We start from the raw sequence: 13,688 nt of genomic DNA on the forward strand, positions 1-13,688 counted from the left end.
AGGAGACCTGGGCCATAGAGGATATTGCTATGAGGGGCTTTGCAACATGTGATGTGCTAGCTACTATGGGAGGCAGAGGTAGACCATTGGGAGGGCTAGTCACATGGGTTGCACCTCACCGGGACTGTACTATTGAGCTGCTGGCCACTTCCTCGAATGATATCCAGTGTACCCTCCTTACTTTTAGCGCCATAATTAGGATTGCCTTTATTAATATCTATTCCCGTCCGGTCACCATGGCTCAGGAATCCAAGACCATAGGCATGCTTTCCATGCTTATCGACCTGGTTCCTTCAAACACCAGGATGGTGATAAGTGATGATTTCAATTGCCAATTTGAACCACTAACTGCTCCTACTGACTCTGCTCACCGTAGAGGATTCTCTTTGGTTAATCCCTCCCCCACTTAGTCCTCCGGTCAGAGCTTGGACACCTTTGGTCTTACAGATAAAAGCAGTAATACTAACTCATGCATTGAGGGATTGTAATGGATGCACCAAGTCAGACCAACTAGGCAATCACACATTTAATAGACTGGGGCAATCATCTCTACTTGATTACATTCTAGTAGAGGCAAGCATCTGGCATTGGGTGATTGATTTTGCTGTCTTGCCAAGACACAACAGCGACCACAATGCCTTGGTGCTTGAACTCCAGCTCACGGAACTTCATGGTCCCCCCATTATAGGCCTCTTTTCTGTTTCCAATCTGTCCCTAGATAATAATAGAAGGAGAATCAGATGGGATAATTAGAGGAAGTCCCCAGACAAGGTAGCTGCACTCTATTCCTTAATCATCCCTCCTTTGTTGGCGATGGAAACAGCAGCGCAAACTCTTAGCGCTCCTGACACCATAACCCAAATTACGGCCATACACTCGGACTTGACCAAGAGTCTAACTAATATTTTTAATCCCCTGATACACACCAAGGGTAACAGGTCTCCGAAATCCACCTGGTATAACAATGCCTGCCGTATGGCAAAGAGTGCCCTCATTGATGCAATAAAAACCAAAGATAGATCCTTGATAAAAACTAGGAGGGTTCTTTATAGGGAAAGAATAAAGTCTGCCAAAGATGAGCGGGAGTCCGAGAGATGGAACGCAATTGAACAGGCACTTACCAACAGAGATATGAGGGAATTTTGGTCCTTGGTGAGAACTTTGAGTTCCTCTGGGAGTTCGCCCATTTAGCCTAATATATCTGCGGAAGCATGGAAACTTCATTTCCATTCATTGTACTCCATACAGGATACTATGGACCCCACAGAGGGCTCCCAGACAATTGGTGTAGAGATCCCCCCTGGAGACGAGACCTGGTTCTCTTTGACTGAAGTGCTGAGCGCAATTGGGAAGCTCCCTCTTGGAAAGGCCAGGGACTTTTATTGGGAAGAATCTAACGTCTGGGGCACATATTTATGTGTAATATTTAAGGCCATATTAAGCGGTATGGCAATCCCGTACACCTGGCTAGGGGCAGAAATCTTTCCAGTTTATAAAAAGGGATCCCCTCTTCTGCCCTTAAATTATAGGCCAATAAGCCTGATTGGTGTAACTCAAAAGCTGTTCGCTAGGATCATTCTAGATCATCTCCAGACCTGGACGGAAGAGCTTGAGATGCTCAGTGTGTATCAGGCAGGCTTCCGTAAAAACATCTCCACCATAGACCAAATTGTAAGGCTCCAATTATTATATTGGAAGACATTGACGATAGAGGGTGGGAGCCTCTATCTGATCTTTGTTGATCTTAGATCAGCGTTTGTTCTGGTACCTCGCCACAAACTTTGGCTAGTTTTGGAGGAACTGGGCATTCCACCTTATCTCCTCACCCTGATCAAGCGATTACACACTGGAAATTTTGCACAGGTTAGATATGGGAAACACGGAGAATTGACCTCACACTTCCCAGTGAATAAGGGTGTAGGGCAGGGGTGTGTTTTGGCCCCCACGCCGTTTTATCTTTATATAAATGCTCTGGTCGAACAACTGAACCAAATTGCCAACATTGATGCCCCAAAGCTTGCCCATGACAAGGTGCCAGAAATGATGTTCGCGGACGACACCTTGTTACTTTCTAAATCACCCATGGGCATCCAAAGTATTCTTGACACCTTTTCCATATTCTGCAAAGACAGGGGGCTAGAGATCAATACAGCAAAAACCAAGTATATGGTATTTAATCCTAGTAGAACTTCTTGCCCCAATCCCACCCTAAATGGCACCCAGTTGGAGAGGGTGACAGTTTTTGATTACCTGTGTGTCACGCTGACTGAAACCTTTTGGTGGTTCCCGCACCAAGAGAAGCAGCCCTGAGGCTAGCACAGATGACCGGGGGCCTAGCCAAATTATACAGGAATATAACCCCAAAACAACTGGGCCTGCTAACAGAGATTTACAAAGTTCAAGTCAGGAGTGCAACTATGTATGGAGTGAAACTTTGGGGACATCGCTCTGTAGATGCACTGGTCAGAGCCAAGAATAAGTTCATGAGACAGCTCTTGAGCCTACCACAAAGTACCCCTCTCATCCCCCTACGCATGGATCTTGGCCTCAGACCCATAAATGAGGAAATCGAGTTGCGACCTTTGGCCTTTTCGCGCACACTGTGGGCAACACCCGAACTACTAGCCTACCAGTCAGAACTCAAGTTGATCCTGGGGCTTCCAGGGGTGGGATAAATATCCTGGTTGGCACATATAAAAGACCTGCGCTTTAAACTAGGCTGGCCAAATTTATGGACCCACACGGAGGAAGCGTCCCCGACCATCTCACGCCTCGAGTTAGTCAAATCCTACAAGCTTTTTAGACTGGGTGAACTTCACAGGAATGCTAAACTTGGCTGTCTAACTTCAGACTTTTTTAACTTTAAAGATCAATATTTATTAGAGACTTTCCTTGATGATGTCTGTCCACTCATGGCAAGGAAACTCTATATCTAGTTTAGAAGGGGTTGCCTGCCGTTCCATGCGTTCACCAGCAAATGGACTAAAGCCTCTCCTCCATGCTGTCCTGCCTGTGAGAACCAGGAAGAGACCAATATACAAGTTTGTTTCTTCTGTCCAGGTTATATGACAACCAGAACATACTGGATCCTACCAAAATGCAGGAATATGGGGTTTAGAGAGATACAAGAGGCTCTTAGAGTTATGCGAACTGGAACGCACCCCCGATTGTTTTTGCTGTGTCCCGTTTCCTTATCTTCATGTGGCTTAGGCGCCGCAAGTTGTTAAATTCTTCGAGTACAGCCTAAATATAAATTTTCCGTTTTCCACTGCTTTGAACCTATTAAATATGAATCTGCTGTTTTAAATGAATTAAACTCCAATAATTTTTTATCTGTTATCAAGATTGTATAATTAACTGCTATTGGCTATACCTTGTGATGTTTAAACAAATATAATGTATTATATGTTTTTTTATCTGCTGCTTTTATGGTCTGTTATGATCAAAATAAAGCTAGGAAATGGAAAAGGAACATGACACACAAGAGGAACAACATATCACACTACACCTAGGCCAACAAATCAGACAAGGGTGGCACAATGATTGAAAATGAACTAAAGTAACATCTGTGCAATATACCTATCATACAGCAATGCAAGCTATGCATCGGCCCAGGAATGATAGGAACTGTCATAATCCATAGAATGAACAGCCCCACATCTGTGTCAAGTCCTTTGACATGTGCATGCCACTAGCACAACACTCACGGCTCATTGTCACACTCCGTGACTGTCAAACCCTAGTATGACCTTCACACATACCCCTCATCTACCCATCTCACACCTTCACTACTCAACACCTGTGGGAAACACAGATGAAGGTACAAATAAGGTCCTGTGAGTTTCCTGATAACCAGTCACACACCCTGGTGTGTATCTACAAATGTCAGAATCCCACTCAGGGATGTCTCAACCAATACTGATCCAAAACCAATTGCCAAACACATGTCTCACAAACAACATCCAAAGAAATACAACAAGCTCCGCCATGTGCAGGAAACAGTGGATAGGCAATGTGACCCTAGACAGTACAGGAATACACAACATTTTCACTCTGGCCAACTCCACAGACACCATCCCCCAAACCAATCAGAAAATGCATTATCAAATGGCAATCATGAATACTAACATGTTCAGTACAACAAATCTGCTAACACAGATATTCATACTACACCAGTTACCAAGTGAGCATGCTGCTCATGTGTAGGACAAGCATGCACATGCACACTCCTGACATGTGATAGGTAAAACATAGGAGGACATAATGCTATTGTGCACTCAAAAGAAGCACATGAACAAGACTCCACATTGCTGCATGTGACATTCACACAAGAAAAGCGCACTACACATTCAAGACACATCAGAATGTATTACAATGCACACACTCCTCACACACAATGTCATGCAAATATAACATTACACACATATGGACCTGCCAGTAGAAAAAGCCAACACAGGCCAAAATAATGCATCCATCCACAACAAAAACACAACATATGCTCATACAAAATCATCACATAGCAAACTCAGGTGGACATCAAGGCTCACACCTGGTAAGGATCTGGCAATATACATTGACAGAAGTGCATGCACAGTAATCAGTGTGTGAATACCAACAAAACCAGGATTACATATGTCTGAGTGTTCCACCATGAACATCCACACCACAAATCATCACAGGGCACAGATCACATCACACTCAGGAAAGGTAGCAGTACCTCAGCAAACAGACATACACTGTAGCTATCACCTACTGCTGCACAACTAAGGAACACACAGATGCATCCAACATGAGTAGAGGACTGTGCTGGTAAAACATATGCATTGTACATGAGCAACCATGACTGCAATCAAGTATAAGAAAACACCACATAACAAATGGTGAAACTGTCCTGAGTGGCACATTGGTTCTGGACACAGATCATCCTCTCACAGTACAGTGTCACAGTATGAAGGGGCGGGGAGGGTCAGACACTGGCAAGGCATGGGGTAGAAGATATTAGACTGAAGAAGTGTGTACATCACTATTCAACAGGTAAGGAGTGTACAGTGCAAAACCACATAGAGGAGTAACTCACATTGTGTAGGCATCAAACACCTCTATAGGGGATGGTATGACTCTTCATACCAAATACTTGTGCCAAAAATGTGTCAAGTGCCAGCAATGTATGAGAAAAGTCACATATAATGTCAGTTTGCCTGAGCATGTCAGCACAGTACAAACGTAAATAAGAGCCATGGCAGATCAACAAAATACAACACAGACATTGCGGTGATGCACTTTGCATAATCAAAACTGACAACTACAACAAGTAGGTGTACCCCAGGATTGCAAGGTCACATTGACACAATGCAAAGTGTTCAACAAACAACTCCTACATGTGCCCACAATCTAAAGCACATGGCTAAGAATGTAAACAAACAGGCACTCATTACCTGGATCATACATGTGAGCAGGTATTATGTTCAGGGGCACATACACATCAACACTTCTGACAATGACAGGCCAATCACACTGCATGACTACTCAAGTGAACACAAACAACAAAATGGAAGGTGCACTCAAATTGACTTCATTTGAGTGCACCTTCCATTTTGTTGTTTGTATTTTCATTATTCTGCACATCCTTTGGCAGAGGGTGTGGGAGGAGATTGCACCATCCTGATTTGAGAACTAGATGAACCGTAGTGCTTGACCTGGTCTACTGCCTTGGTCCTTGTGTTTTACTACTCAAGTGAACACATTCAAATGTACCCATGTGACTATGAAGCCAGCCCTACACACAATGACTACACATCTACACTGCTGTTCACATATCAAGAGAGATCGCACAGATATGACATACCCTGGCTACCATGCAAGTTATCTGCGGCTAGAATTCAATTCTGTTGTGGTACAGCATCCGAATATGACATGTGTACAAAATTGGAGACCTGACAATAAAATGATTAGGATAAGAGGACATCATCACAGACAACCATGAATGTATGATGTTATTCCGCAGTCTTTTTCCCTGCAGGGAATCATAACGCGTCATTACAACGACCACATTGTGATTCTGCATACCATTACTCCGCAAGTCGGAACAACAACTTGCGGAGGGGGGGGCGATGTATGTTGGAATAGTATATTCCAACTCCAGTCTGTGCGGACAATAGGGAAAACACCTTCCCCCCCTTCCGCAAGTTGCTGTTCCGACTTGTGGAGTAATGGTATGCAGAATCACAACGCGGTCGTTGTAATGACCGCGTTATGATTCCCTGGGGGGAAAAAGATTTGTGGTAAACGTTGTTTACCGACAACCATCATTGCACCCTCAAGCCTCTGTGTCAAGAAGCACAAAAGTGCCTGTAACCTCTGAAAAAGAAACTCAAGTAATTACAATTGTCAATGTGAGTGTGGCATACAGAGCATGTGTCACATGAACATATACACATACATGGTACTGTTTCATTAGCAAGGGCAGCAACCAAGCACACAACACGAGTAACAGTCTTTATTACATTATCTCTGGCATAAAAAGTGCAAGAATCAAGGCCATTTCCCAGTCCAAATTTGTAGTCCTCACAAGTGTGCATGAGACCCCACATATGAAATGGGGGAACACAGTCCACTGCCATGGGAATCACCACAGGTCAGGGGCTTTGAATGGGCAGTCCAGGCAACGCTGTGGGAGAAATATTTTGGGGAGGGAGACTTGGCTTCAACTTTGGCTTGATGTAGAACTGGGAGGGGGGTGATAGTCTGGGCCAGTTGGTAGACTGGTGTGGCGGGGATTCTGCTCATGCACTGAACTATGCGCAGGAAATCAGGACCTCAATGTATTGTGGTGTACCAAAAACCCACCTCAGTGCCCAGGACCCCAATCTGACTAACACCAGTGTATCATTCGTTCTCCGTACTATAGTGAAGCTAACAATGATTTGACAACCCAGAACAAGCGACTTAGGAACATCTCAGGAATAGTGAGAATAAAGAACACTGTTTCGTTTTTATTCTCATAAAGGTCCACAACGTGAGTAATCAGAGACACAGTATAGTTTAAAATGTTTATTTTACCTATGTGCTCTAAGATGCAGTATCTATACAAACATAAGTAAAAAGATGCATAAAATCAATATAATCAGCCTTGTTACAATTCCATAAAATACAAAAGAAGAAATCATATCATAATGATAGTGGAAACAGGTCTATAGTTCCTTGTGTACCACCCTCCTTTGCTAGGTGCAATGTATTATAATAATAGAAGTTCAGGTGCAGTGAATCACATCCCAGATCAGCACAGCTCTTCGTTGATGGAAAGATGTTCTCCCAAAGATGCATCTCTAAAGCATGCAGTGTAATATTAAAAGCATCCGAGTTTCAGAAATGAGCAGCTGTGTGAGTGTTGTGTCTAGAGTGTGGGCCAATCACCCTGCATCAACAGAATACATTGTTATTTAACCTTGAACACTTTGTGCAGACTTGAGGTCACAGTGTGATTCTAAAGATGTGAAAAAAAGACAGTTCTCATGTGAAGGAAAGCAAGCATTTTGACTTTATAAAAAGTGAGACATTTAGTGTTGCGTGCAAAAGTGACAAAATGGTGTTTGAGCAACCAACTCACTTATGCTAACATTGCAATGTATGCAGGCAGAACCGTATCTTCACCACACCCTCCCTTGATCAGGCCAATGCACGATAGAAAACATAATAAGAATGCAGAGTTCAAGTTCGTGAAAGACAGAAGTAAGTTCAGTATTGTTACAAGGGGTCACAAGGAGACGAGAGGAACAAAAACGTTTTTCAAAAGGAAAAAATGCAAGTGGAAAAAAAATTCACCATGGGGAGATGAGTGAGGGAAAAAAACTTGAGTGATGCAAGCATCGCATGCTGAACCGCTGTCAATTTGATCCATCAGAGTGTATGCACAGCATGTCCCAGTCCTGCCATCCAATTTAGTAACGGAAATGAACATACATGGTCTTCAATAGCAGGAGCCTTTAGCATGATCAGAGGGCAACTTGCATTTTCTTCAAGATAAATTTGGACCAGGAAGTGATGCGCAGGCGCCCGTATCTCCCAATTCGCTAAAACTCAATGTGCTGCAGCGCAGGCCATAATCCCGGATCCAGAACAGGCCAACTCATGAGCCACTAAAGAACTCATCAGATGATCGAAATCTGGAGCAGGAGACTCCATATTTGAAATTGCAATCCAGGCAATGGAACAGGGGCTGTACGCAAGTAAAATATGAAAAGAGGAAGGAAAATCCGTATGCCACAATCAATGTGGCCAATGGCAGGACTCCATAGTGTTCGAGCATTTGATGACGAAGCTGGGCTAGCCGGGTTCAGTTGTCTCTGGACACAGAAAGTGCAGCCATTTCAGAGCAAGCAAAGCAACAGCAGCACACTGGCAGCCAAGGCAAGAATTAGAGGGAAACCACCAAAGATGCTGGAAAAAATAGAATGAAAAAATGCCATTATCACACCAAATTTAGTTTTGGAATGAGGTCACAAGACCAGAGCTAACAGTTTTAAAACAATGTGCCAGGTCTGTAGTGGCCGAGGCATTAAAGATAGAATGGATCAAAGTGCCAAAATGAAGTGGGAGATCCGTATTGAAAAGAGCGTGTACTTCTGTACACGTATTAGCAACATGAAGGACAAATGTTTCATGAGAAGCAGTGAAAGGGACTTCTTTTTGGGATAATAAATCCCTAACTTGTTGAACTCTGCTTTCAGGGTTGGAATAGAAGGCCAAATAGAGATATCAAGCCTCCCATGCGGAGCGGGAAAAGCACATGTTTACAGCAAACCACTCTCTGTGAAACAGTGACAATGTACGGAATTCCAGCCAACATCCTGCAGCACGATTCATTATTTAAAAGTAAATAGCTACCGTTAGCTAAGAGTGTGAATGTTGGTATGATAGCTGGCAATGGAATTCCCTTCAAAATGCAAGCCAAATTTGGAGCCTGTATGTTACAGGTGCCGTGCATCTGAACATTCTTGCATTCGAGTGAATGATCAGGTTTGGAAGCACACTCTTCCCCTTTTAAGAAAACCTCCTTGTGATCCCTCAGACATCTGTATGAGAAGGGCAGAGACCAAACTTCATGGAGAAAATTGGTGCCAAGTGGTTCATATCTACCCAGGGCATAGTGTTTCATACATGAACTAAACTTAAACAGAGGAAAAGGCAACGTTATTAAACTGTGGATGAGCCACACAGCTGAATTAGATTCAGCTACAGAAAACGGTAGGTACAAACATTTCAATATGAAATAGAGAATATGTTGCATCCTTCATGGACTTGAATTGGTGTTTCTCTGTTAAATTAAATGGTAGAAACACTGAAGAAATATTCATATAGTCCTAAGGCACTTTCCCTGAGTTTAGAGTCGGTAAGGTCCATGCAAACTGCATTATGGACCGCAATTGATTTTGACCATGGAACACAATTGAAACATCATCTTGCGCAATATCCACAACAGAAGAAACAATATTATCTAAGCTGTAAATCCTGGAGGGGAGTGTGTTAATACTATTATCAATGACAGCAAGCACTTTTTTCAAATTTGCCTGATCTATCGCTCTTAAACGGGAAGCAGAGTCAACTTGTGACAGTTCCCAAACATCATTGTAAATAACATATGTATATCTCTTAGATCTGCCACCCACAGGACCTTTAACAAAATCAGTCAAGTCAACATTGTCATTTAACAAAGATAAATGATGTTTAACGGAAGCAAGGGTGGAATGTTTCGGCCAATTTTGACAAAATTTCCCCTCATAATAGGTGGTAACTGAATGAGAATTTTTGTAACGGGGATCAGTTCTGTCCTGTGTAACGCCAGGGGCTAAACCCAGAAAGCGATGTTAACAAAAATCAGAACTAGTTGGCTACACTAGCCACCCCTCAGGATCCAGGGATTAAATATTAAATGAGGAGTTGTAATGACCGGATTTCCTGACCAAGTTATCAGCTCACCCAAACACCACAAACCCAGTCATCACATAACTTCATCCCTTCCCAGACCCTATTTACAACAGTACCTGGGTACTTACATGGGAATGGGGAACGCACAATATACAAGCTTACACACCTAATATACCACTAAATCCTAGAGGAACTACGGAATTCCATCCTATATCCTATGATCTCACCTTGTAGCCCCACAACAATCTGGCTCAGGCTAATCTACTCTCACTCGTGTTGGAGAGCAGCTCCAGCATATAGCGCCCTATCCTGAGCGATCTCTCTCTTTATAGTGTCCCCACTATCCTATTAATACCTCCTGCTCTCTATTGGGAATTTCTTAAGTACCTAATATCTACTGGAAATATCTTCTATCTCATATGAATTATTATTATCCCTCATGTAATGGATAGGAGATCCGATCCACTCACACAAGAACTGCCAAATTATTACATTCAAGAATTATTCCCCGACATGAAACTTACATCACTCTCCGTCATCAGTTACCTGTAGGAAGGGAATAGCCCATCCTTCCATACACAGTATCTGGCTAAAAAGAAAGGTTAGCTCTATCATGGAAACAATACTCAGATGCATTTATTAAGAACTGGGGTCCCTTTATTAAACATTAAAAATAAACATTGCATTATAAAGTCATAGTAACACCTAGCAACCTAAGCATAGCCTGAAAAGTAAAGGAAAGTGTTAATATATTTGCGCACTATAATAGCAGGACAGACTTCACCGTATAATTACGTAGTCCCGTTCTGGCTGTCGTCTGTGTCCCTCTCTCATCTGTGCCTCGGCTCATCTCAGACTCTGCTCTGCACCCACGGATACACGTCTGCACCGCAATGCTCCTTCACCTCCGTCACCCCTCCAAAGCACTGGAACCCTTCTCTGGTCTTCGTCTCTGTCTCTCGGCTCTGCACCCGTCAATCTGCACTGACTTCCTCTCTCCCACGAACTGTCTTCACCTCCAAACTTCAATCTAATGATATAGTTTCCACCACTCTGAGAACCATCCGTTCAACTAACTTCTTCACTCTGATTATTCCAATTCTGGCGACAAACTAACTCCAACTGCTCTAACTGACCAACTCATGATGTAGCTTCGCTCTCACCAAAGGATCATCTGCCCTTTCTCTCCTGCCTTTCGATAATATAGAGAGCTCTTCGTTCGAGGAAATTTCCAGACAGTAACCTGCCGCCCACCAGACTCCTGTACCAGGCCCCGGGCTCTCGACGCTCCCACAGTGGCCACCTGTTGTTTCGTCTTAAACCCGAGCTCCGTTTACATTCCTCCGATAAGGGCCAGCTCTGACCGGTTCCTCTCCAGCGAACAACAGCTCATAACTAAAATATTACTCTTGACCTACAAGCGCCGCGGGCAGCCGAGGCAGAAAGGAAAATGCAGTCTTTCTCGTTTGGGCCTTGCAGGCCCGAAAAAGATGAAAGAGACGCACAGCTCTGTCAAAGTACATAGGCAATCCCTACCAATAGGTAATCTTCCTCCTAATATAAGCCTTCAGGCCCGAAAATGATGAAAAGGGCACAGAATTATGTCAAAGTCAATAGGCAAACTCTCAGAATAGGCTAAGAATAGGGATCTATCCACTATACTAAGATGGTAGTAGACCACAGTCACCACCACTCAGAAAATAGAACAAATTATCCGGTCACTACAGGAGTATGAGAAAAACAATTTTAATTCATCAAGGGACATATCAGTGTGATTGTCCCAATTACGGTATGCATACAAATCAGGAATTTTAGGGGTATTCATGTGTTTTGAAGTGGCCAAACCAAGACATGTTGTTTGCAAGATCGTACTATTCAAAAACAACATGTGGGCTGGGATCAGACATGCACGGTGCAAAGCTTCAGTGCCCTGCACCTGCCAAGATTTAGAACTCCAAACACACTTAAGATCTATGGTATCTTTCCATAGCTCATAGCCACCCACTTCTAACTGATCCATAAAGGATTTGGAGTACAGCAATTTTTTATGAGTAAGCCTCACTTTCTAATTTGATTTAGTATTTAATTTAAAGTATAATGAGGCCAGGTTAGACCGTTCAAAGTCAGTGAAATATGTGATTTTTTTCAAAGGGGAAACAGAGCTGCCTTCTAGGGGAGTAGGACAATGTTCCCATTGGGTGTAATTAACCATATTTCTAATTGTATTAGCCTTATGTAGAAAATGATGGCCATAGTGTTGATAACAAAATAAGTCAGTATGGTGGGCGTAGTTCGTGAAGTAGCGCTACGCGAAGCTACGCGAAGTGCACTTCGCACTACGCGAACTTCACGTGGCACTACGCGAGCTGCGTAGTAGCATGTTCACACTGTGCAAGATGCGTTTTCAATGATTGCACAGTGCGGACAAGCATCCGGCACTGTGCAAGCATTGAAAACGGCATCTTGCACAGTGCGAGCTGTAGTTTTCTGCTGCTCGAGGAGATTATTACTCGAGCGGCAGCTTTCTCAACGCGAACAGGTAGTTTCTCATTGAGAGCGGTCGCGAGCATGCGCAACCACTCACAATGAGAAACCTGACCTCCTCGCGTTGAGAATCTGCCCGGGATGTCATTTTGCTTGCTCGCGGTCGCGAACATGACGTTCAGGACCGCGAACAAGCAAAAAATGAGCGCTGCACTACGCTACGCTGCACTACGCATGTTCGCACTGTGCTACGTGCCGCTCGCGTAGTGCGAAGTTGCAAAAACTTCGCAAACTCCGCGAGCGGAGCGTAGTGTTTCGCCCAGGGTTATAGTTCGCAGAGTCTAAATATAAATCCTCAGAATCAAAAGTAGCATAATATTTTAAATCAGAAAACAGAGCTTCAATGGCCTGGACATCCTAATCATCTGAGCTTATGTTTTGTTTTACAACATCCCCCAATGAAACACGAAGTACATTTGGAACATTAACCATCTTTGTGGGTACGTACATTTGAAATTTGACAGCGTCCCATACAAACCCAACTAACACAGGAGAGGCTGTGATGTTGACAAAAGTCTGGTCTCTTTTCATGATGTGTGATGATGAGTGTGGGGCCAAAGTCCCTCAATTAATCTGATTTTTAATCGTTCAGTTATAGTGGGTCCATTGACTAGAGAAAAAAATACAATCACAAATCCAATCGACATGAACAAAAAAATGGAGTTGAGAACCAACCAGATGTAAGTCCAAGGTGGAACTAAAAAATGCATTTTAAACCAAGTAACAAAAATAGAAAACCTCGATGGTACACTCAATGTTATGGAGTCAGAGTCAAATTAAAAACGTGATCGGTCAGCTGTACTTGTCTGCACACCAGGCAATGACATATCTGTGGGATAGGTATACTCAGTATCTTCATGTGGATCACCAGCCAGCAGATTTAATAATGGATTATTAACTGTGGACATCTCTATGGCAATCTCAGGCCTGTTAGTGTCAGCCAAGACCAAAACAGAATTTTTTAGCATTGCTGGACAAGAGACCACAGGAGTCATACTAAGAAGAATCGGCTAGTCGTTGTAGTTTGACATTGTCAACAGACATGTACCTGTTTTCCTTGCGACCAGGCAGTGGTGGTAAAATGACTGTTCTTGTGCCCTGCACATCAAGCACTGGAACTGGTGCACAATAAGAAGGGCCAAACTCCTTCTTGTTCTCTACCTTCTCACGGACCAGGTCACCGACTCTTGGTAGCCTGTCAACTACCAGTATCTGTCGAG

Source organism: Lissotriton helveticus, chromosome 7 (genome assembly GCF_964261635.1).
Source record: "Lissotriton helveticus chromosome 7, aLisHel1.1, whole genome shotgun sequence".
Lineage (NCBI taxonomy): Eukaryota > Metazoa > Chordata > Amphibia > Caudata > Salamandridae > Lissotriton > Lissotriton helveticus.